Here is a 24,879-nt window from a genome sequence, read left to right on the forward strand (position 1 = left end):
GACTATACACAGATAGTCCATTCAGAGGGCCTGATAAAAGCCAGGATCATGTAGGCACTCATAAGATGGCCGTGCCCTCTGATCTCTTTTTTAGATTTTAGTGTGGAACACAGTTTTATTTAGGAAAGCAGCTGAGGCCTGGATGATTGAATTATTATCAGGTGGGACTGTTCAACTAAGTTTGACTCTGGGTAGACGTGTTGAAATCAATAGACAACTTAGTCACATTCATTCATTTCAGTGGCTCTGTTCTAGTTTAGTTGAATGCCATCCTTGGATTTCATAATCTGTAGAAAATGACCATAATCCACCCAGTGTACCATATGTCACAAGCCATCTTTATATCAAGTGATTTTTGTTAATTTGTTGTTTATTGGTTCTCGCTACATTTTCTGCTTGTAAGAGCAGAAAAGCAATATGCCCTGCCTTTGCGACAAAATCACTCTGCTGGCTTATATTTAGTTAGTGGATCACAAAACAAACCCCAGGCTTTTCTCAGCAATACCACTGCCTATGTAATTATCTCACTGTGCATTTCTTTTCATTTAATTTTATTATCTATGGTAGCACCATATGTTGTCTTCCCCCAAATTGCTTCTTGTTGGTTTCAAAACATAATATCTCAGCAATGACTTTGTACAAATTTCCAAGCATGAAACATTCTAAGAATGCTTGCTCTGCGGCACAAGGTTGAAAATAATTTACAGAAAGAAAAAAATAAAATGACGTTTTCAAGGAACAGTGCAGGATTAAAAGTCTAACTCTGACTTTTGTGGTATTTTCTCACATTACTAAACTGCTGTGGAATGTAGTCGAGCTGCGTCATTTTTCTAGTGATATACGTGAACACTCAAATGAAAAGGATGTTTTCATTTTATTTCCGTTTCCTTGTCCTGACTTGGAGCATATCAGACTCTCCTACTAGTAGACCCTCCTACTATGAATTATAGACATATATGCAACAATCAGCAATGCTTTTTCTCTCTTCTAGCTCGATTGTGCTGTTATAATTTGTCTGGCTTTAATTTACAGCTTGTTAAACCTTGTTTGCCCTTAATGTACAGCTTGTGATGTCCATGATTATGTCTTGCTACTTCTGTTGTCCTTTTGCATTGCTTGTAATTTCTTTGAAATTAGTTAGTGGGGTTTTTTTTAAGGTACCTCTGGGACATATATATTAAATTGCCTATGTCCTAGATATGGGTGTATTACAGGATCTTCATTTAATTTGGTTTTTAGAGTATTCCTTCTGTATTCAGAGGTTCCATCCATATCTAAACATATCTATCATCTATCTTTCTATCATCTATCTATCTATCTATCTATCTATCTATCTATCTATCTATCTATCATCTATCTATCTATATCATCTATCTATTCATATATTCCTTCAAGGAATTACCACTATGACCTCAGCATTTGGATTTATAGTTTTTTTCCTGACTGAATGTCATATTGCCATGTAAAACAGATGGGAGTTAAAATGTAGGAACAAAGAGGGGAGTTTCCATTTTCAGAAGAGTCAGTAATACAATTTGATACCATTATGGGCTGCAGGGATGTCATGCAACAGCAAGGAAAGGCTGTTTAAAGTAGCCATGAGTAGTATGCAGTGCAAAATAGCTCCACTAGCACAGGGACTACAGTGGGACTTCCGCTCCCTCTCCTCTTCCCACATATCCCCGTACACCCCCTAAATCTGTTCTGGGAATCCTTTCAGGATTCAAATCCTTCCAAGGCAACTTACAAGTAACATTGAAATACTTTGAGAAAATTACAGTACTATAAACAGTATAAAAACAGAACAAGTTATCAGTTGGTGGTAGATGGCCCTGTCAGGGGGGGTGTGCGTGAAAGCCCCAGCTGGAACAGGCGCTGAGGTATTTTCACAGGGTGGTTGTTGTGGGAGAGGCTTCTGTTCTTTCTATCCTGTCCTTTAATTGTATGACAATCAACTCTGCTACCTCAGCAAAGGAGCCGTCTTAGGCACCTGCTTCTCCCATCCTCTGAAGTCATCATCATTCCAAAAGGTAGGGGGGACGCATTGCATTCTGGGACAAAACGGTGTCTGCCACAGACAATGCTATCCCCCTCCAAAATGCCCTGAAATGATACAGCATTCTGTGGGTGAAAAATGGCAACTCCTAGCTGTTGATCTCTTAAGAGAAGTTCTGCCTTGTTCTGTTGGTGGAAGGAAGGAGGAAAAGAAGGAAGATCCATTGTGCAGTGAATTGTATGCCCCCTGAAATTTTAGAATAATTTTGACCCTAGTTTCAGGGAGACCTGAATTTCACAACACACCTCACTATATTTGAACTGAAGCTACTCATTATTTTTAGAAGAAAGAGTGCTCAGATTTATGGCAGCTATGGTCCTTTTCCCAACAGTCGTCAACCTGCCGAACAACTGAGGAGATTGGCAATGTGAAAGCATCTGAGGATTCAAGAGGCACTTAGACAATCATCTTTGTTGTGGACTGGCTTCACATGCACAGTTATGCACCCTTTTTAAAAAAAAAAAAAACCAGAGACTAATTATTTGTCTCTCAGAAGCTTTTTCTGGCTGGAGAGAGTGGTTTTTATTTTAAAAGGGGGGTTGTTCTTTGAATAAATGAATAAAACCCCTGAAAAGTATTGTGCTGGAGAGACTGTGCCTGAGGTGATATGAGGTGATAAGTCTGTGGTGAAAGTTCTTTGTTGGCTGTTTTGCAAATACAACTCGTCACTTTAAAATGTGGCCACTGATTTCTGAATGTGATTTGCTGGTTTTACATTTTTTTTATTTTATGCAGCTGGAAATGTGTATGCTGTGGCTTATATTATTCACTAAACAGATGAAATTTTGATTTACTGTATCGTCTTGGATTCAGAAGAGATAGCACATCACTTAGTCAGCCTAATCCTAAAGGAAGGCTTTAAGTCACATTTACGAAACGCATCTCTTAGTACCTCTTTACTGAAAATAATCAAAACAATTCTGCAGCATTTTAACATATAATTTTATAGTGCTGCAATATATTTTTATGTGTATTCCTAATATTTCATCCCTGTCAGCATTTATGTCAATTCAATCCATTACTGCTTTTACTATCTTCTACTGAAAATCTGTGTGAGGAGGGCTGAGGCTGGAGGCGGAGAGTTTTGCCTTTCTGTGCAGAAAATAATGCTATGACTTTGGTGTCCTCCCTGGAAACCTGATGAGGCAGCAAGATCTGCTACAGATCTTCCATCTTATACTTAGGCTGTATATATGTGTAAATAAAACAGCATATCCTAAGACTCCTTTGACCTTTATCCCTGATTGGTGTGTGCTCATCAGTAATGTACAATATTTATCTTTTAAACACATGTAGTTCTCTTAGTCTTTCATCACATTGGCTGCCTTTAGAGCAATGTTTCTTAAATTGGGAGAAAATATAGGATCCCAGGAAGGCAGCAAACTGTTTTTCAGTGGAGGTTCAACACTAACCAAATTGTAGGTTTCCCCTAGGCCTAGGATCACCAAAAAGAGTCAGGGGACTTGTGTGACCTGCTTGCTGCTGGTCCAATCACTTCATGAGGTAATAGGTCACCTTTTTCTAACCTGGTGTCTCCTCAGTATATTTCGACCATCATCAGCCCCAGAGATGTGCCACAGTTGTGGTCCCAAACATCTGGAGGGCACCAGACTGAGGAAGGCAGCAAACAGCTCACACTGGATTATTTGGCTAACTAAATGGCTTTGAATGCTCTTCCACTTAAAGTCCTCTCACAAAACGAAGAAGTAAAAAGTGAAGATGGGGAAGGGGAGACCTAACTTTTCTTTACAACCCACAGCTGGTGCTTTTCAGAAGCAGCAATTCTTATCTCAGCAATCCTGAGAATGACAAGTGACTTCAAAAAATGCCTCAGTGGAGACCTTGCAAATAAAACAAAGCCAGAACAACTTAACATAATTTCCGGCAGAGTATTTCTGGTATTTATCTACTGCTCTCTGTTCTTTATCTGTTTGTTTTTTTATGTTCTTGTTCCTAATTTTTTTGAACATTTCAATGCTAGCATCATCATCATTTCAATGCTACCATCCTCAAGTGGAGAGGAAAACCTCATATTTGCTGAAATAAATAAATATTGCTGACAGATTGCTTGTGTGCATATTATTTGCTGTTTCCACAGGCAGGTACTGCCCGTCTTTGCCGCAGAGTGGTGCCTTGTTCAAATGCAATGTGCTAATATGTATCCAGCATATTATTTTTCTGCAGTGTTTCAACTTTCTCTTTCTGTGTTTCGATCCCGGCAAGCAGCAACTAGTCTGGTTCAGCAGCTAGCAAAACAAATGAGAGCTGCGAGCTGTGTATCTGCTCTTTCTTGCTTTAGGGTGAAGATGTCAGAATCTGACAAGACGGAATTCTATAATTCTATCACATCTGGCCCAGTGAGAAGATGGGAGAGCATCTTCTCATTGGGTAGACTACATTTACAGCATTCCCCCGATTCACCAAGCCTGTAGCACTATTAGAAAAAGAAAGAAATGAGATTCATCTTGCATGACTTCTTTTTGAGAAACGCATGCTGGGTCTTAATAGTGCTTCATTTCCAATGAATGCGCAGCCCATAACTTCCTGCTGAAATCCTAGACCTTTTCATACCACAAATGTTCTGGGATTTTTGTCCCACTTTTGTGGCACTGTAGGCCCTCCAGGCAGCAATAATGTTGTAGCACTGGAGAAGCCTCACAGAACTAATAAAGCAGAATACATCCACCACTAATGCACTGTTATCGCATCAAGAACATTTTGCAGAATACTTTCTCAATAAAACACCAGCCTGGAAGGGGCCCCCTTCTGGAACGGAGGGGGGAGAGAGATAGAGCTGCCCTCTTATGGCTGCTTCAGTCGTTGGAGGGGAAAGAGTTTAATGCCACCCAACTCCTTCTCTTATGGCCCTGCCCTGCCCCTTCTGCTCACAGAGAAGAATATGGACTCATTTATATGTGTTGTATTTGCAATATAACACTGTGCCACCAGATGGCATTGTGGAGTCCCGTTTTACCCTACCGGATTTCCCTGTTTACATTTACAACGCATTTAGCTGGAACACTTCTTTGATGTTTCTAGATCCAGCTTTGGAGCCATTTCATCCTTGGCAGTTCCTCAATACTGTGGTAAGCCTCTGGCTTTAAAAAAAAGGAAAAAAAAGAGCTAAGAATTTGGCTGCCTTTCTGGTGCCTAAGAACCCAGAGTGTGGCCTCCACTTGCTGCCACATCAACAGGTACACCACAAACCCCCTTCAGCCCTTTCAGCTGCTGCCTTGGTTTCTCTGCCCTGTTCGCCCACCAACAAAGACTGTGCCAATGTGTCTGCTCCCTGTGACCTGTGGGAGTAGGAGCCAGATGGCCATAAATCGTGTTTGATGGTTCCTCACAGTGATACTCTAAATCATAAGTGATCACTTCATGGACCTTTTTTAAAGTGTCTATAGTCTTTTGCACTCATTTGTCACAAACCCTTTGTGAGATATATTGCCTCTGCCAAAACTGGCTTTGATAATATGTGACGTCTCATTACGTGACATGGCATTTCACTTATCCACTACTTGACAGATGAGCTCTTTTCTAAACCTTTTACCACAGCAGAGCAATGGAATTAATCTCCATACTGCAGCTTTCTCCTCAGGGTTCCAGGGCATTTCACAACACCTCATGTTCAGAAGCAGCGGTTCTCACATCATAACATCAGCTCGCTCGTTTAATTGACTCTCATTATGGAGATATTTATGATTTAGTTAGTAGAAACATTTATATCCGGCCTTTCCACTCGAGTCAGATCCATAAGGTGGCTTTACAGCACTCTGAAAACAATACAATAAAGAAAATCATAAAACACTAGAGCATAAAAAAGAGCAGTAAAAATAAAAAAGCACAGCAAAGGCAGAAGGACAATAGAGACAACTAAACTACTGAAACTAATCACCCTCTGAAATAACAAGGTGCAACCCTTTGCTTGAGGTACGTTGGCTGAGTGGTCTTAGGAAGCTGTTTAAGTGCTATCCCAACTGTGGAAAAGAGAGTTACACCAGGTCTTGCGCAACAGACCCACTTCTTGAAAAGACCAGACCTTTTGTGATAAGAAAAGTGATGAGAAAATGCACCGGAAAATGTGTGGTAACACTTACCGTGTAAGGCTAGGTTTTTCTCCTAAAAAATAATGTCAAAAATTAGGGGGCGTCTTATACTCTGGGCCATCTCCCCCCATTTTCTTAAATCTGAACCTCCAAAAATATACTTATACATGGGGGTGTCTTATAGACAGAAAAATACGGCACTTTAATGCAGCATCATATTCCAAGCAGACAAATCATGATGAATGCTCATTAAATAGCCAGTGATGTCTAACCTCCATGCAAACAAATTAGAATGGATGTTCAACAAAGAGGTTAGATGCATTCCTTCTGTCATGGGTGTGCAGCCATTTTGACGTATATGTGGTATGGAAGAAGAAGGGAGTGTTCTTCCCAACTTTCATCTCTATCTACTAATGAAGCTCACTAGCCTTTAGATTCAAAGTACAGTGGTACCTTGGGTTAAGTACTTAATTCGTTCCGCAGGTGTGTTCTTAACCTGAAACTGTTCTTAACCTGAAGCACCACTTTAGCTAATGGGGCCTCCTGCTGCTGCTGCACCACTGGAGCACGATTTCTGTTCTCATCCTGAAGCAAAGTACTTAACCCGAGGTAATATTTTTGGGTTAGCAGAGTCTGTAACCTGAAGCATATGTAACCTGAAGCATATGTAACCCGAGGTACCACTGTAGTTGTCCCTTTTCCTGAAGGCGGTCTCAAAAATAATCTCAATACTTCACATTCTTTCCAGTTAACATGTAATATGGGATCATCTTCAGATCCCAGCACAGATGTTACCTGATTAAAATTTTGTATATAAAATGGCAAAAGTTTTCACTATGTACGTTCTCGCATAACCCAAAGGTACTTTGTGGTTCTCTATAGCCTAATCATCCAGAAATAGTTTACTAAAACTTATTTTTCTTGTTTGCAATGCCATCTGCAGTTGCAAGAAAAAGCGTCCCATATCAATTAGGCAAAACTATAATGGTCTCTTGGTGTATAAGATGTTAGCTGAAAAGTTGAGAGGTTATGGGTGATGAAGCATGAGACAAATCCTGTTGAATTAAATAAAGTAAAAAATACAGAGTACTGTACATAAGAGAGCATCTTGTATTTTTAGAACACAGAGAATATATCAAGGTGTTTGCTATGGTGCCTTTTGAAAACCAGTGAAAGGCAACACTTTACCTGTACAGTATTTTGTATTTCTTTTTCCCCCTTTTTTAAATTTTCTTTTCTCTCCTTACAAATGTACTTATAACATACAGCTTACATAAACATCTCTCCCTCCCCCCTTTTGGACTTCCCTCAACTTCCATTTCTGATTTATTAACCTCATTAGTATATTCTGCTGTTTTCTACAAATATCATATTTTCCTTTTTATTACAATATCTATTCTCTATCCAAAAAGTTGTGAGTGTTTATTTAAATCCTACCATCAGGTCAGTAGTCTTTCTTTGTTTCTGCAAATATAATATAAAAGTTTCCTACTCGTTTTTAAAATCCCTTTTGTCCTTTTTCGGAAGTCTGTGTGTCAGCTTCACCATCTCTGCATAGCTCATCAGTTTTTCTTTGGTATTTTGTATTTCTAACACACCTCTTAAGACTGTGCAGAGATGTTCCAAGATGATAACTTTAGTGTGGTGCAAATTCGCGTTATCTTAAGAACTTAATTAGTGATGCTAATCCTGAAGTGGCCACAAATTTTCTTTATCCACTGGTGCAAAAATGTGGATAGCAGCAAACTGGAAGAAAACTGGCGTTGCTGATTTTTGCATATGGGAGAATATGGAACACTGCAAGCTTATCTGAATTAAATATATAAACACACACACACGTTTACTTGCAGCATATGGTTTTTAAGTGGTTACAGAAGGCTGATTAATAAACAGCATATAATTGTGTTTGTTGTGTTTTATTTGCAGCATTTCAGAGCAGTAAATGGACAATATCTCTCTATTCTTTGCATTAATGTTTTCTCTCTCCCTCCCTTTCCTTTTCCCTGTCTCTCCCCCGCCCCCCCGGGATTTAGCAGTGCATTAGTTTCTTCTGCATTTGACTCTGTCTGTGTAGGTGTTTCTATGAGCGTACATACCATGTAGACGATATTGTTACAGTGGTACCTCGGGTTACATATGCTTCAGGTTACATACGCTTCAGGTTACAGACTCCACTAACCCAGAAATATTACCTCAGGTTAAGAACTTTGCTTCAGGATGAGAACAGAAATCGTGCTCCGGTGGCACGGCAGCAACAGGAGGCCCCATTAGCTAAAGTGGTGCTTCAGGTTAAGAACAGTTTCAGATTAAGAACGGACCGCCGGAACGAATTAAGTACTTAACCCGAGGTACCACTGTATTATTATTATTATTATTATTATTATTATTGGTGGATCAATGTCAGATGTTGTTTCTAAAAAAGAAGAAGAAAAAGAACCCAAACCGGTAAATAAATAAATAGCACGCTTGAATACACACTAGCCTGTCACTTTGTAAAAACAGTACTTATTCTAATTCTTAAAGTTCAACATAGAATAGATTGAAATCCCAAGAGGAATAAGCCCTGGAACTATTCTGCAGAGGGCTCAATCAGAAGCAGCTATTTTTGAGTTTCAGTGTGCAGGGTCCTGCAGGTAGCAATTAATTAGTCAAGCAGTAACAGTATAAGCACACACCAGGGCTGTGGTGTTCTCCTTTTACTGTGGAAGTATCTGTTTCTCTTCTGAACTTAATGATGTTTAATAAGCTATAATAAACTGTGAGTTAAAACTAGTATAGAATTAATGGCCCGTCTTGCTCACCTTTGCTGTCTGAACCGTTGTCAGGTGCAAGGTGACGTGTAACTAGGAAAAACCCTACAAACTCTTGAGTTTGGTGCATAAGCATTCAGTGTTTGTACAGTAATGTAAACATATGCTGTGCAGTGCTTATCGCAAAGTGTTTTCTCGATAAAGTGCTTAATAAAACAAAAACAAAAACCAGAAGGTCTGCATGCTATGGATAATGAGGGAGGGAGTTGTAATAATCATACGTGAACCACCTCTGTTTACCACTAAAATCTCCACACGTTTGAAGACAAAAATCTGATTCAGTGGGCTTGCATGCCTATAAAATCTCAAGCAGAATTTTACTCACGGTGTTTGTGAAAAGTGGGGTTTTTAATGCCAGTAATAGCACTGCTTTGAGCCGCAGGCATGATAAAGCACAGATGTCCCAGGACAACTTTAAAAATCCCTTATTCCATAAACACCAATTTAAACAGTTGGATAAGGAAAGGTTTTTTAAAAAAACTAGCAGGCATGGATCGTAAACAAATGTCTCCGTAATGAAAGTGTGTATGAATATCGAGCTTGTCCTATAAAAAGAAAGGGACGCAGTGTACATTTTCAAAACTTTCACAAGGGAGAAATCTTGCTAACAATACTCATGGGACGTGCCTGGACATGGGAAGTTTTATGCCACATTGAAAAGAGAGAAAGAGAGAGAGAATATAGTTAGATACATCTTTTATAAAGATTTTAAAACACACAGCTATCACCAAGCATCACCTTATATAAGCAAAACCATATTCATGATTTTAGAGAGCAGAATGGAAGCATTTCTAGTCAACCACATTGATTTCAGCATGTCAGGAGTTAAATCCTGGCACTCTTCCTCAGCAACAGGATGGGAATCAATGTGATTCCCACAGGGGAAAAAGAAAGGAAATAAGGGGACAGAGGTATCTGAGTAGCATTTGACTCAGCTGAATTAGGGTTGCCATATTTCAAAAAGTAAAATTCCTAACACCCGCAAAGTTGAGCTTCTTTTTAGGAAACCCACCAAAATTGTTAACCTAACCCCAAAACTGTGATTTTTAAGTTTTTGACCTGTTTCCAGTGCTTTTTCCATCACGTTGCCATGCACCCAGGTTTTCCCTGACATTTTGCCGATTCTGCAAAATTCCCCCCTGACGCCATTTTTACACCTGAAAAACAGGACATGTCAGGAATTTCCCTGAAGTATGGCAATCCTAAGCTGCCTGCACATTACAACACATGTAGACTGAGCTTGCAATGATCCATGTGTCCTATACCCAACTCCCTCAAAATATGCCAAATTTGCCTTGGCCCACAGCTGAACCCAGTACTCAGTCCTAGATTTTACAATGCTTAAATCATTATCATTATTATCATTATTTTATTTATTGATGTGTTCGTTGCTCTCAGCTCTTTTGGGAGCAAGGGCAGGATACAAACTGAATGATTTTATGAATGTAGGGCCAAGCCCAGGTCACAGAAACTCCAACATAGTTTTGCTCATGTCAAGTAATAAGGCCACTATTACTTGAAAATGTCAAAACTCAAAGTAGCTGCAGCCCCCACAGCTTGTATTTCTCTCTCTCTCTTTTATGGGATTAGCTGTTTATTGAATGCAAGACCTTCAATTTATCACTTGATCAGCTTTCCCTTCCTCAGCCTTCTGCCTTGGTATATTCGGTGTAAAACAGCAACATTGCCTTATAGAGCCTCTTTTCGCAGGCATGCTCCAGAGATGCTGGACAATTTCAACCTGGCTTTGGGCCCACCCTGCACTCACATGGGACGCTAAACTACACGAGCAGCTGGCCAAATGGTAAGTTTTGTTTGGACATCTATATTAATGATAACATGGTATTATACTTTCTGCCATAAATTCTAAGGGTGTGGTTAAGTTTTGGGGATGGAGCATATCAAGTGGTGATGCTTTCCTGCACTTATTACTTGCTAAAATGGTCATCATCTGTATTCGTAGTCTGTGATGCGTGGCTGCATACACACCGCCCAACCCCTCTACAAAATAATAATAATATGGGAACTGTTGCTTACTCCTCACAGAGCTATAATTCCCAGCACCCACTATAGTTCCCTGGATTCTTTGGGAGAGTTGCTTTAAATTGATCAATGTGTACACAGCCAAGTAGCAGAGAAGGCACTGCCTTGAGCAATAGAGTCTCATGGTTAGAGTTGCGTTTCCGAAACATGGGAAGTCACAGTATTTTCCACACTGATTGGTAGCAGCTGGTAGCAAAAGCCTTTAGCCTGGGTACCAACAGAATTCACACCTTGGAAATGTGTGCATAATTGTACACACATCGAAACATGTGTGGATAATTTATAACAACACATACACTATGTGGCTTCAAGGGCTTAAAAGCAATGCAGTAGAGGATTTCAAATGTTTAAAAGAAAGGCAAGGGTTTGGTTTTGGGTTTTTTTAAGCCAGAAATTGCCCTAAGGGAACAACTCTAAAGAGAAGGGTAAATGTTTTCATAACCTCTTGCAACAGCACCATTATAACTACAGGTAGATATAATATTTTAAGAATGTGAGAGTGTAGTAACTATCTACTTCCCTAGATAACGAATGCTTGAACCTGACAATTTCATATTCTGTCAGTTTCTCATTCCCCCTCCCCCCAATCGTAGCGCCAATTCTCCACATTTCTGCATAAGCTTGTGATTTATTTGGATTATATGATTGTTGTTAGCCGCCCTGAGCCCGGCTTTGGCTGGGGAGGGCGGGATATAAATAAATAAATTATTATTATTATTATTATTATTATTATTATTATTATTACTATTACTATTACTATTATTATTATTTCTTTTTCAAATAAAAATTCTCATGAAAATTCACCATCTTTTGGGTGCATTCTCCCTCCCACCAAAATACACATTGTTGTATGCAAACTTGCCTAATATGCACATTACTGCAAATCGTATTGTCACCAACAGTTTTACCCCTTCTACTACAGAAGGCATTTTTTCTAGGTAATTTTCACTAATATATTTGTATCTGTGCCCTTCACCTTAGTGCATGCCTTTTTGTACACATTATTTAGCTGGGGGAACTGCATTCCAAAATCTGTGGAAATGTGAATGCCAAAGGATGGCCGAGCTTTGGTTTGCATCAGAAAGTGCAGCTACGGGAATCCAGATTGGGAGTGTTTGGAATAGGTAGGTTAATTTTCGTGGGGGTGATCATTTTGGTCATGGCTATTTTGTCTGAGAGAGCAAAGTTGGTATTGTTCCGTCTCTTCAGGTCTTTGTTGATTTGTCACCACAAAGGGTTGTAGTTGTGGAGGTCTAATTTGTGGAGGAATAAATCTGGCTAACTTGATCCAAAAATACACACTCACACCCTGCTCACAGACAAAAACAATTCTCACTACAGCCAACCAAAAGCAACCAGCCACACCCTAAGCCACACCCAACCTCTCTCACCACTAAGGAAATACAACAAGTGAATAGCAAGAGAATAGTAACGCTGACACAACCCCTCACACACACTAAGTACAGTGGTACCTCTGTTACGAACTTAATTTGTTCCGGAGGTGTGTTCTTAACCTGAAACCGTTCTTAACCTGAGGTACCACTTTAACTAATGGGGCTGCCCGCTGCCGTTGTGCCGCCACCGCACGATTTCTGTTCTCATCCTGAAGCAAAGTTCTTAACCTGAGGTACTCTTTTTGGGTTAGTGGAGTCTGTAACCTGAAGCGTCTGTAACCTGAAGCATATGTAACCCGAGGTACCACTGTAGAATTATAAAAGCATAACCACCCGACTCCACCCCACTTGCCACTCCCACTCCCCCTCTTTCCTCCTCCTCCTCCTCCTCCTCCTCCTCCTTCCTCTTCCTCTTCCTCTTCCTCCTCCTCCTCCTCCTAATTGTTTAAACCAATTCATAAACCAAGAATCTATACACTGATCACTAATAATGAAACATGTTGTAGATATTTTTACACTTTTATTATGCTATTTTTGTGATATACAAATGACATGAGAAAACTTGGTATACTTATCTGTATAACATTATTATTGTTTATAAAACCCAATAAAGAAAGTGCAGTTACGATAAATTCACCTTTAAATGCAAAGTGAATCAAATGTATATCCAGGCCCTAGGCATGAGTCAGGATCTATTGCCCCAGGGGTCAGATGCCGTGAATGTGCAAGTTCAATGCTTGCGCACCTTAATGTTAGACTTTACTTATTTGTTTCTTATTTTCCTTTGGTGAATGCATGCAATTACAGTACCTAGAAAACAAAACACTAGCACCGCCTTGTGGATAATATTGTTATAGATGGTTTTTTTGGGGTGGCCCTAAACCCTAGAAATTCATAAATTGTGGGATTTTGATTAATTGGGAAAGGGATGAAAGTATAAAGTGCAGATCTGTGCCAGATACAGAATCCCAGGGCTGGTTTATGCAAACCAGCCTGGCTGACCTAACGAAGAGCAGATCAGTTAACATGACAGGAAATCCTTTGGCCTGGGATGACAGATGTTGCCAGTGTAACTGGGTGTGAGGTGACAGGGAATAAGAATGTTCTGGGAAGTTCTGGGAAGAAGAATAAGGAAGAGAGACTGGGATCCATCTTGAGCAGGCAGGCTGCACAGCTGTGCGGGACAAGCCCCTCTTGAAAAGACCATGTTGTAAGATCTGGACTCCCTCCATGCAGACTGAAGGTTTAAGTAGCTGAAGAAACCATATTTCTTAAAGCTACAACAGCCTTCTTTGTGTCTGTAGTCTCCAAAGGACCACAGACCCTGAATAAGTGCCTGGAGCGCCATAGACTCTTGCTATTGTTTGGCAGGGAGAGGGGGAGGCACATGACTTTTGAAACAATATTATTGTGAAACCCCCACCCCCCAAAAAACCCATCCACAACTGTTGAGGCTATTATTAGAAGTACCTTGCTTTAGGAAATAAGTCATATTACAGTCAGTGGGACCAACTCTATGAGAACATCTTTAATATGATATATGTTTTTCAGCCAGACACTTTACGAAGAGACTTTGCTAACATTTCTTCACGAAACCAAGCTCTTCCTTTTTTATGACCAGGGCTGGATGAAACATTAAGCAAAATAAGCACGTAGTTAGGGCATCGGGGGAAGGGGGGCCACCGCAGAAATTTTCGATTGCCGGATTTACCATGAACCATATGGTGCACCAGTAGTAGAATCCCCCCCCCCCCAATATAAATAAAGTGGAAATATACAAAAATAAACATTATTTTCCAGGTTTTGCTTCATTCTGAAAAATAAAATTTTATTTTATGGTTTATTATTGTTTATATTTTGAATTAGATATACATATGGGGGAACCAGAATCTTTTAAGTGCTTTGGACCTCTAAAATGTCTTAATCTGGCCTTGTTTATGACATTCTGTTTGGTCCTAATGAAAGTATGTAATTGTCCTACCGTGCCTTTTTATATGTGGCTATCCAGGTAGATAAGCTGATCTAAACAGGACTGTGCTATATTCCTGAAGCAGCAAGCATGTAGTTTGGGCATACTCTTAGATCTAGCCTTGCCGCTTGAGGCTTAAGTGCCATCAGTCACTCAAAGTAACTTTGGATGGTCTGCCAGTTATGGCTGTTCCTGGACAGGGTCTGCCTCCCCACTGGAATGCATGCTCTGGTAACTTCACAATTAGATCGCTGTAAAGTGCTCTACAGTACATGGGGCTGTTGTCGAAGCTGACGCAATGGCTGTAACTAGGGCAGAACGTGGGAGATACGCTGCTCAGCGGAACAGCTTGCAGTAGCCACATAACACTGGTTTCAAAAGGAATCGTGCCGGCTGTCGATTTGTTGCTGATCCAGGGGCAAGTGATAACAAAAGCGTCTTGTTAAGTTGTGGGTGAACATATCAGATGACACAGCGATTCTTCAAACAGCTCTTGTTTATTCACAGGCCAGAACAAAATTGAATTGAAGGGTTCAGCCAGCCTGCTTATATAGAGCTCCACTAGAATGCAACAGTAACCATTTTCTGTAACTATCCAATCACTGAACGTCACTTTCAATCCCTTATTTGCATATGTGGACCTGAGTGAAAACTATCTACAGTATCCCCCTGCTGGCCCAGGGTGAGAACTTCAGTACATAACACATCTCTCCTCTGTGTCTGAGCTTTGTGATTTGCTGCAAGAATCTTTCCGTGTCTCCTGTTAGAAGCTACATATTGGGGCAAGGGGGTGTGTGTGGCTCACCTGTGCCCCCCCCCAGATGTTGCTCAGTGACATCACCCCTGACCATTGACTATGTTTACGGGGGCTGATGGGAGTTGGAGTCCAGCAAAATCTGGAGGGTCACAGGCTCCACATGGGTGCATTATGGGGAGATGTGGGAGAGGGCCTTGGCTATGGAAAAGCCGCCCCTCTGCCTGGTATCAACTCTGGACTCATTTTAGTGACGGGTTAAGAGCTTGTTTTTCACTCAGCCATCTGCGTTCTGTTAAGCTGCCTGTTAAATATTGTGCTTTGCTTGGGTGTGTGTGCCTGTGTGTGTTTTAAAAAGTGCTGTTTGACATGATTAATTGCTTTAAATGAATTATGCACCCCACCTTGAGATCAAGCTAAATAAAGGGTTATAGATACATTAATAAATAAATGAAGACGACATTGCAATAAAATAAATAGTAAAATATCACCCAGATGAGGAGTGGGGGGTGGTCAGAGGTTGGCAATTGCCATGCATTCCCCTGTTAATAACTTGTTAGTTAGTTACACTTACATTGTTTTGCTCAAAATGCAAAGCATACTTTCCGCAGCAGCAGATTTTTCTGTTGCCACTAGAGGTCAGTACAACCCAGTTTGTTCTTCCTTTTGCCAAGTAGACTCCTCAAAAGCAGGGAAGGGCGAGTGGTGAATCCCGGGGGTAGGGGTGGGACTTTTTATTTACTCGGTACTTCTTTTTTATTTGGTACTTACCCACCACTTTTCACAGCAAGAAAGTCTTCATGGAGCAGCTTACAATAAAATAAATGCAATTTGAAACTATAACAATTCAGCATAGCAAACAATGGCATGAAAAACCCCGGCCATTTAAAAACCAGCACCCGGTAAATGCTGGAACCAAGAGGATTTCACGTCCTCTGGTGGGAAATCGGGGATAACAGCTATGTTGGCAACCTGTTGCTTCTGTATTTAGATGCTTTGTTAAGGTTGTTGTTGGCCTCTGTGCTTTTACTCTTGAGAGTCCCATGGACTGCAAGAAGATCAAACCTATCCATTCTGAAGGAAATCAGCCCTGAGTGCTCACTGGAAGGACAGATCCTGAAGCTGAGGCTCCAGTACTTTGGCCACCTCATGAGAAGAGAAGACTCCCTGGAAAAGACCCTGATGTTGGGAAAGATTGAGGGCACAAGGAGAAGGGGACGACAGAGGACGAGATGGTTGGACAGTGTTCTCGAAGCTACCAGCATGTGTTTGACCAAACTGCAGGAGGCAGTGGAAGACATGAGTGCCTGGCGTGCTCTGGTCCATGGGGTCACGAAGAGTCGGACACGACTAAATGGCTAAACAACAACAAATGCTTTTAGCAATGTGCTCTTCAAATTTCTTTTTTGCATCCCTTATTTTCTGCTTGCATTTCTTTTCCACAGTTGGTGTTATTTTTTGTTCTCCTCATTGCCCCAAGACTTCCCTTTTCTGAAGGAAAATTCTGAAGAGGCTTCTTGCTTCTAACCTCTTCCTTGGCTCCATCGTCATGTCTGCTAAACACTCCCTTCCAATTTTCATTTACTGCTCATATGTATGGTAGATCCTGGCTTTTTGCTGCTCTATGTTTCATACTTAACAAGCATGTTTAGACATCCTTAGATCCCCCAGACTTCTGCAGCTGTGCTGTCAAGGACCCATTTAAAGATGACATCCGTTCGGTTCATTTATTATTTCAGTACTTCCAGATAAGTCGGAGCACCACTTCATTTAGCCTTGTGGGTATGCTTTATGAAAAGTAACCCTCACAGTGGAGGATTGTCAAAGGCCTGAATTTCAACATTAAGATGAGCAAAATTCTGTATCAGTGTTCATTCTGTTGCTTGGAGACTGAATGCTCAGTTTTGTGCTAACATAAGGAGCTTAGAACATCTGATGAGCACATCTCACATCTGCTTGACAAGTATTGCTCATTTGCATTATATTACTTGCACAGCTAAAGCCTAGCTTCTTCAAGATGGATGTGTGTACTTTTGGAGAAATAAACCAGTTTAAGGAGTTCCAAGAATAAGCAGGTTCTCTTTTCATCTTCTAAGAAGCAGACAGTAACCAATACTGACTTTAACATTAAAAGCTACTGTATTATGCAGTAAAGACCGTATCTTGTATTCCAGTGAATCCCAATTGGTGGTCCACACACCCCAGCGGATCCGTATAACCCACCCAGAGGGTCCATGGTACATACTGTCAACTGTCCAGGAGACCCCATTTGGGGGGGGGGGGCTGTGCTCTCGCACAGGTTATGTGAGTCGTGCGGGAGCCCAGAAGACACCCATTCCAGTTTTGTACTGGTATGTTACAGGCTATAGTGGCACCATTCACATAACAAAAACTACCAGAGAGATATCAACATTTTCAAAAGTAGAGGGAGTGTGGCTTGGCTTTGGAAAAACTGCAGCACTTAGCTAACTAGGAACCACTGATTTATTCTATTTTAATGTGTTGTTGTTGTTTAGCTGTTTAGTCATGTCCGACTCTTCATGACCCCATGGACCAGAGCACGCCAGGCACTCCTGTCTTCTTCCACTGCCTCCCGCAGTTTGGTCAAACTCATGCTGGTAGCTTCGAGAACACTGTCCAACCATCTCGTCCTCTGTCGTCCCCTTCTCCTTGTGCCCTCCATCTTTCCCAACATCAGGGTCTTTTCCAGGGTCTTTGAGGTGGCCAAAGTATTGGAGCCTCAGCTTCAGGATATGTCCTTCCAGTGAGCACTCAGGGCTGATTTCCTTAAGAATGGAGAGGTTTGATCTTCTTGCAGTCCATGGGACTCTCAAGAGTCTCCTCCAGTACCATAATTCAAAAGCATCAATTCTTCGGCGATCAGCCTTCTTTATGGTCCAGCTCTCACTTCCCTACGACACTACTGGGAAAACCATAGCTTTAACTATATGGACCTTTGTTGGCAAGGTGATGTCTCTGCTTTTTAGGATGCTGTCTAGGTTTGTCATTGCCTATTTTAATGTATCTTCCTTCAAAACACATAAAACACTGTATAAATCATCATATTCTCCTGCGGAGTTTCACATGACTCAGTTATTAGAATCCCAATTGTTTGAAAACAATGTATTGATTTTATAATGGAAAATAGTAATAATATAATTATAATAATACTTTAAGGAGAGAATGAAAAATGTGTCTTCTCTGTTGTATCACTCTTGTTTATTCTCTTCTCTCTGACCTGATTAACTTTTTGGCAAAGAGATACATTTCCTTCAGGTGTGAAAAAGTAAGCCATACATCACAGAGAAGAGCCTTCCATACACAAGGGTGCCACAACCACAAAGGCCCTTGTCCACATCACCGCATGATGTATCTCCCCCCCATCGCTGCATACTAACTGACAATTGTACAATCTATCCCAACTGGAGCTGACTCTCAGAAAAGGTTTTATCCTAGCTCAGTTATACGAGAACTTTTAAGGTGAATAGCAGGGGTGTCTGCAACCTTCAACAAAATATAAGCTTTGGAACTATAAAAACAAACAAACAAACCAATATTTTATTGTTCACAAAACATTTGGAAAACAAAATATTCAAACTACATTTTTCAACATAGTAAGATGAAATATTTGTTGCAAGACAAAGAGGGATATCATAATTCAGGCAAGGAGGAATATAATAATCCATAATCAAGGCAAATAACAGTCCAAAATGCCACCTGTGTCTTGACCATTTGTGTCAGTGGCAACTGGCTCTTAAAAACTGGGGGGGGGGTCAATTTTATATTTAAATCTGTCTTGCATTCCCCTCTTATAAACATGCTGTGGGTAGGGCTTCATACGATGATATATCATCCAGTTTTTAAAGCAATTGTTCCCTTTTGAAACTATTTCTCTGCTCCAGCTGTTGCTTCTATTATTAGCTCTTCTGGGTTTTAATATACCATTGAAATCCTGTATTTTCTAGTCATCGAGCATTTAAGAAAGTGCTTGTGTATCTCATCAATAGATAAAAATAAAAATAGCAGCACTTAATTATAGTACCAACTCATTGCATTGTAATTATTATGCAAACAGTCTCACTCTCTGACATGTACTGATAAAGAAAAGCACTCTTTTCCCTCTGCTGATTCTGTTTCAAGGGGAAAGGAGGAAGTTCAGTTTGGTTTTTTAAATAAAAAATATTCCTAAAATAGTTTGAATGCATCTTTAAAATACATTATGGTTACATAGTACTTATTGGTCCTTTGATTACACACAGTTGGCGGAAGTAAATATTTATGGAAAGATCTCCACAAATTCCCTGGAGTATATGTTTTCAAGCATTTTAATATCCCACTGAAAAGAAAGAGAGAGAGAGAAAGATAAATTGTTCCATGATAAATCTGCTTTGTTTTAGAAATAAGCAATTGAGGGCATGCTCAGCTTCTGGGGGTGTAAACCCTACCGCCTTAGGGTCTATATAGACTACTGTACCGTGCTATATAAACCAGGCTTAGTTTGAGTCAGAGCTTGTTTGCCAGGTTTTCCCCTCAGAATCCATCTTCATTGTTAAGGCTTAGCCTTAGCAGAAACCCATGCAGCTGAATATGTGTGTGGTGTTCTCCATAAGTAATCACAGACAGCTGCAACACACACCAGAACCAAGGACGTCACTTCCTGACAAGTATCACTTCAAACGCTTTTTATTTTTCAAATTAAGCATTGCGTGAGAGTACACAGCACACTTGACTCTCTTTTAAAACATATGTGCACATTTGTAAAAATGAGATCAGCTCCATCATTGTGAGGCTTATTCCGTGCCAAGGGAGTCACGATGAGGCACGAAAGAAAGGTTTCACCTCTTTCAGAGCTAGTAGAAAATGCAATAATAAGAAAGCGGACATAGTGTTCTTTTTTCAGGAATCAAAACATTAAAGGGTGGGATTAAGAGTGTATTATCTTGACGGAGGATTACAGAAAAACCACTTAGACAGCTGCTGCCTTTTCCGCAATGAGGAGAGGCAAGCGTTCATAGAGCAACAGTGCTGTTTCACGTATTCTGAGGTAAAATCTTTGAGTTTTCCTTTCCCCTTCCCCTTTAGACCCTTGTTACTTATAAAACTGGTCTAAGGCAGGGTTGAGAAGATGTTACGGGACACCAGCTCCCATCAGCCCCCGCCGGCGTAGTCAGTCTTCCAAGGTGATGGGAGTTGTAATTCAGACCATTTGGAGGTCCACATATTCCTAACTCCTTGTCTAAGGTAGCCTGTCCACCTTCATCTACTGATGCCCCATTTTCATGAGACCCTGGGCCAAGTCACTGCTGATATATCAGAGATGGTTTTAGGGTAGCGTGACTGGTTCTGCTGCACTGGGTGCCGCCCTGCAGGGGGCGCCACAACAATGCTGTAGAATGGAGTGCGAGAGGCGGGGGAGGACCAAATTTTAGCAGGCACCACTGAGGTTCGAGAGCCCAAGTCCAGCACTGGCTAGATGTTGCCGATTACAAGCACAATTTGAAGCAAAGTGCCTGAGAGGTTATATACATATTTACTACCTAAAAATGTATTGATAACATGTATTCTGTGCAGCACAAACTTATGCATGTTTATTCGTTATGTGATGAGACCTATCCCTTGGTAAGTACAGTATGTTTAGGATTGCTGCCTGTTTACTTGGAGGAAACTCATATTATGTTCAATGGGGCTTACTCCCAGGTAAGCGTCCATGGGACTGTAGCTTTAGACTTTGATTTAAAACATACATAAACGTTGCAATCTTTTGGAAACTTACCTGTGAGTACATTCTATTCAGGTCCATAGGATTTATTTCTAAGTAGACATGTGTAGGATTGTTCTGTAATGCTCCTCAATACAAATGCTGTTTAGTTTCCTTAAACACTCACAAAGATTATGCAACTCTAATAAGGATTACTTCTATTCAGTGGATTTGCTGAAGGGCACATGATATTGTAGCTTCTTTCTCATATACACTCTTATATTAATTTCAGTGCTTCATTTACTTGATTTAGGCCAGGGCAGGGTTACCATTGGCTCTACAAATACTGAATAGAGTTAAGATGGAAGTTGACAGTTCAAAAAGGAGATCTGAGCCAAATCTCTGCAGGACCCGAGTTTAAATATTTGGAAGATAAGTGTCACTATAAAACTCTGTGTGTTTGTGCCAGCCTGTATTAATGTATGAGGGCTGCTTATTAACATTTTAGATTTTACCAGTTTTCAGGACCCACCATAAATAATTTCAGAGTCTAAGAACCCATGAAAATATATTTGGAATGCATGCAACATTTTTTCCTATAATATGCATTGAACCGTACATTTTGATTTTATGGCAGGCTAGATATAGGAATCACTCATTGGAGACATTACCAGACAGAAAGATTTACCATTTGATCTAGACTCTTTTCAAGGATGGAATACATAATAAGATATACCCGCCATATATTTTGATAACATAGTGCCTGATAATTTAGAAATAAAATGAAGTAGCCATTTGGTCAGGGTAATTGTATTTAATTTCCCCCACTGCTTTTTTTCTTCTTCAAATGATGCTTCAGACCCTTTATAACCACTGAAATGTAATATGTGTGGTCAATATCCATGACTTCCTTTTAGAGACAATATAATATGATAGAGTGGTACCTTGGTTTACATCCATAATCCGTTCCGTAGGTCCGTTTGTAAACCAAAACAGGTTGTAACTCAAGGCGCGCTTTCGCCAATGGGGCCTCCAAATTTTTTTTGTTTGTAATCCAAAAAAAGGTTGCAGACCAGGACACGCACTTCCATGTTTGACGTGTTTGTAATCCAAAACGTATGCAAACCAAGACGTATGTAAACCAAGGTACCACTGTAAATGCTTATTGCTTGTAGCCATAGGCCATTGCAAACATAAATCATGAGAAAATATACTTCCTCTTTAAGATAAGAGCAAACTCTTGAAGCATTCTGGAGTTACACTTAACTTCAGCTTACTCAAATTAATGAATTGCCTTTACAGTCTAATGCCATGTGATTCAAAGTACTCATTCAGATTTTCTTGGCTGCATTTTCAAATAGCAGCACTTGGTAAAGTATGTACCCATATTCATCAGATAACAACAACAATAAAAATTTGAAAATCACCAGTGCTATTTTTCTAGAAAGAGAGGTGCCGGAACTCACCATGAACGCCTCCCTTGTTCTCTTATAATGGCAATGGCACCCACCTGAGAGGTGCTGGAACAAAGTTCCGGCGAGTTCCAGCTGAAAAAAAGCCCTGAAAATCACTGTATTCTGTATGGACCACTCATTACACTAAAACGGTTTACTTACAAAACCCTTCAAATGTCATTCTTGTGCTTTTCCATATAGCAGTCAGAAAAAGTTGCATAGGTGGTAAAACATTGTTTGCTTACAGGAAGGTAAAAGTTCCTAAACTACTGGTACACAAAAACACTAGTTTCAGACTCCATTACTGTCTGAAACAAAAGAGGCTGGTTAAAACCATGTGGCTGGAGGAAGCAGCTCAGACCTCTTCACATACCGAATTTACATGAGCTTAGTTGCTCATTTCCTCCCAAGATAAGGGCAAGTGATATGAGCTAAGCCAGACAGGACAGCTTACTCTATGGCATTAACCCCTTCATGCATTAACTAGACATGCATTGTGGCTATGTCAGGCTGGTTACCCTACATAAAACAATTAGGTGACACTAGAAGATATTTTTTAGCATGAGTCATTTACTTGAGGGAGCTGGGAAGACTGGGGTCCAGCTCCTCCTTTCATGACATGGGGTACAGAAATATTGCATTTGGGCTCTGATCCCTTCCCAAACAGGTGACTGGTGTTAACACTGACCATCTGTTTGTTAGGTTAGGGCCATGCCATCACTGCATGTGTATGTCTGGTATTGTTGGGTTGCAACATTAGTTTTGTACTGTCCATGTTATGTATTGAAGTTCTCACCCTGGCCACCAGGAGTGTCGTGTATATAGTTTTCATTCAGGTCCACGTCAGTTACCGATACTTTAGGCGGGAAACCCTGGGTTGTTGTTGCTACAATGTTGACAGCCGGCTGCCTATAAAAACAGGCCAGCTGAGGTATTTGCTGTTCAGTTCTGTTCCAGCTTACAAATAAAGAGCTGCTTTGGAGAAATCGCTGCATCGTCTGCTATGTCTACCCACTATTTAACAGTCCAAATGATAGGATGAGTTCAGACTCTATCCCTCTTATACAATCTTGTTTTTCACCCATGTTGTGATGACTGTGTGAAGTTAAACCAATTTTCTTTTCCTGCATGATATATTTTTATGGGCAATCCATGTTCGGGGATTAATGCTCCACAGTAAAGTTTTATTCTTTAGCGTTAAGCGTGTAAGAGTTCCCGGAGTGTCTATATAATAATAAAGGCAATGGTGAAGAAAGCAGAGGAGAGACACATCTGAACTTTTGTTCTTTGGCGTCATAATGGACCATGATTCAAGGCATTAGGAAGCAGATCACAGAGTTTATATTGCATTCATAATCCCTACTGTAATGACAGTCGAAATGATAGCTGAGAAATACTTAATGCGACTATTGCTAAGATATGTCTATGTCACAGTACCTTCCTATCAAATTATTGTCCTTGTGTCAATAATAGCAGAGCTCTAATGACTGCTTATATATTTAAGATGGGCTATCATTGCTCTAAAATGCATTTCCCCAAAGATATAGCTGTCATACTTAAAGCAGTTTCCTGTTCACAATTAATGCTCCCCCTCCCACGATCAGCGAGTTTTACTCTTTTTTATGAGCGTGTTTTGTAGCTGAAACTGATTTAATTGGGAAATGAGCTAATGAGTCACACCTCCAGGGGAGCAGTTTTGTATGCATATTCAATATCCTGCAGGTAAAAAAGCTTTTTGATTGCCAGCATTTGTAATATGACGTCTCAGATGTAAACTGTGTTATGTGCCTACCTGGATGCCTCTCTAAAACTGCCAGAGGAATTGTTTTTGAAGAAGAACAGCCCTAAGTGGAGCAGCTCTGAAAAGACTTTATTTATCATTACTACAGGTAGTTTGGCAGGTGGCACTGTGGGTTAAACCACAGAGCCTAGGACTTGCTGATCAGAAGGTCGGTGGTTCGAATCCCCGCGATGGGTTGAGCTCCCATTGCTTGGCCCCTGCTCCTGCCAACCTAGCAGTTCGAAAGCACATCAAAGTGCAAGTAGATAAATAGGTACCGCTCCAGCAGGAAGGTAAACGGCGTTTCCGTGCGCTGCTCTGGTTCACCAGAAGCGGCTTAGTCATGCTGGCCACATGACCCGGAAGCTGAACGCCGGCTCCCTCGGCCAATAAAGCGAGATGAGTGCCGCAACCCCAGAGTTGGCCACGACTGGACCTAATGGTCAGGGGTCCTTTTACCTTTACCTTAGTTTGGTGGTGTAGGTGCAGTTATCGGAAGGTATGTAGCTTAGTGCTCGGGCAAGGCTCAGCATCTCCAGGTACGACTGGCAGATAAATCTGTGACTGAAAAACCTGGAGGCAGCTGCCAATCAGTTCAGACAATACTGAGCTGGATAGATAAGTGATTTGACTTGATGTGAGATAGCTTCCTATGTAAATACTACCAGTGCTATTTTGCCTCTGAAACTAGGGCTCGGCACAAAGTTACCTAACAAAATTACATGATATTATTGCAGAGAAACTGGTAACACATGGGCTGCGTCACAAAATGCATGTAAGTGCAAGGTTTGATGGATGGCTGTATCTCGGTTCTCATATTGTTTTGGAAATTGCATTTGCCAATTTCCCCTTTAATTGAGACCTGAATCAAATTC

The 24,879-nt window shown here is 40.6% G+C and overlaps 1 long non-coding RNA gene across 2 annotated transcripts in view; it reads left to right on the forward strand.

Annotated features, from left to right (window-relative positions):
• Positions 1–1,945: 1,945 nt before the first annotated feature.
• Positions 1,946–24,879, forward strand: part of LOC309350919 — a 60,606-nt gene continuing 37,672 nt past the window's right edge. Inside the window, exons 1-2 of one of the 2 annotated variants that reach the window (XR_014160597.1) lie at positions 1,946–2,030; positions 10,623–10,716. This is a non-coding gene — a long non-coding RNA (uncharacterized lncRNA). Of the gene's footprint in view, positions 2,031–5,072; positions 5,143–10,622; positions 10,717–24,879 lie in introns of those variants that run through there. The other variant, XR_014160598.1, reaches the window with a different exon arrangement.

Source organism: Podarcis erhardii (assembly GCF_964252035.2).
Source record: "Podarcis erhardii genome assembly, chromosome: 10".
Lineage (NCBI taxonomy): Eukaryota > Metazoa > Chordata > Lepidosauria > Squamata > Lacertidae > Podarcis > Podarcis erhardii.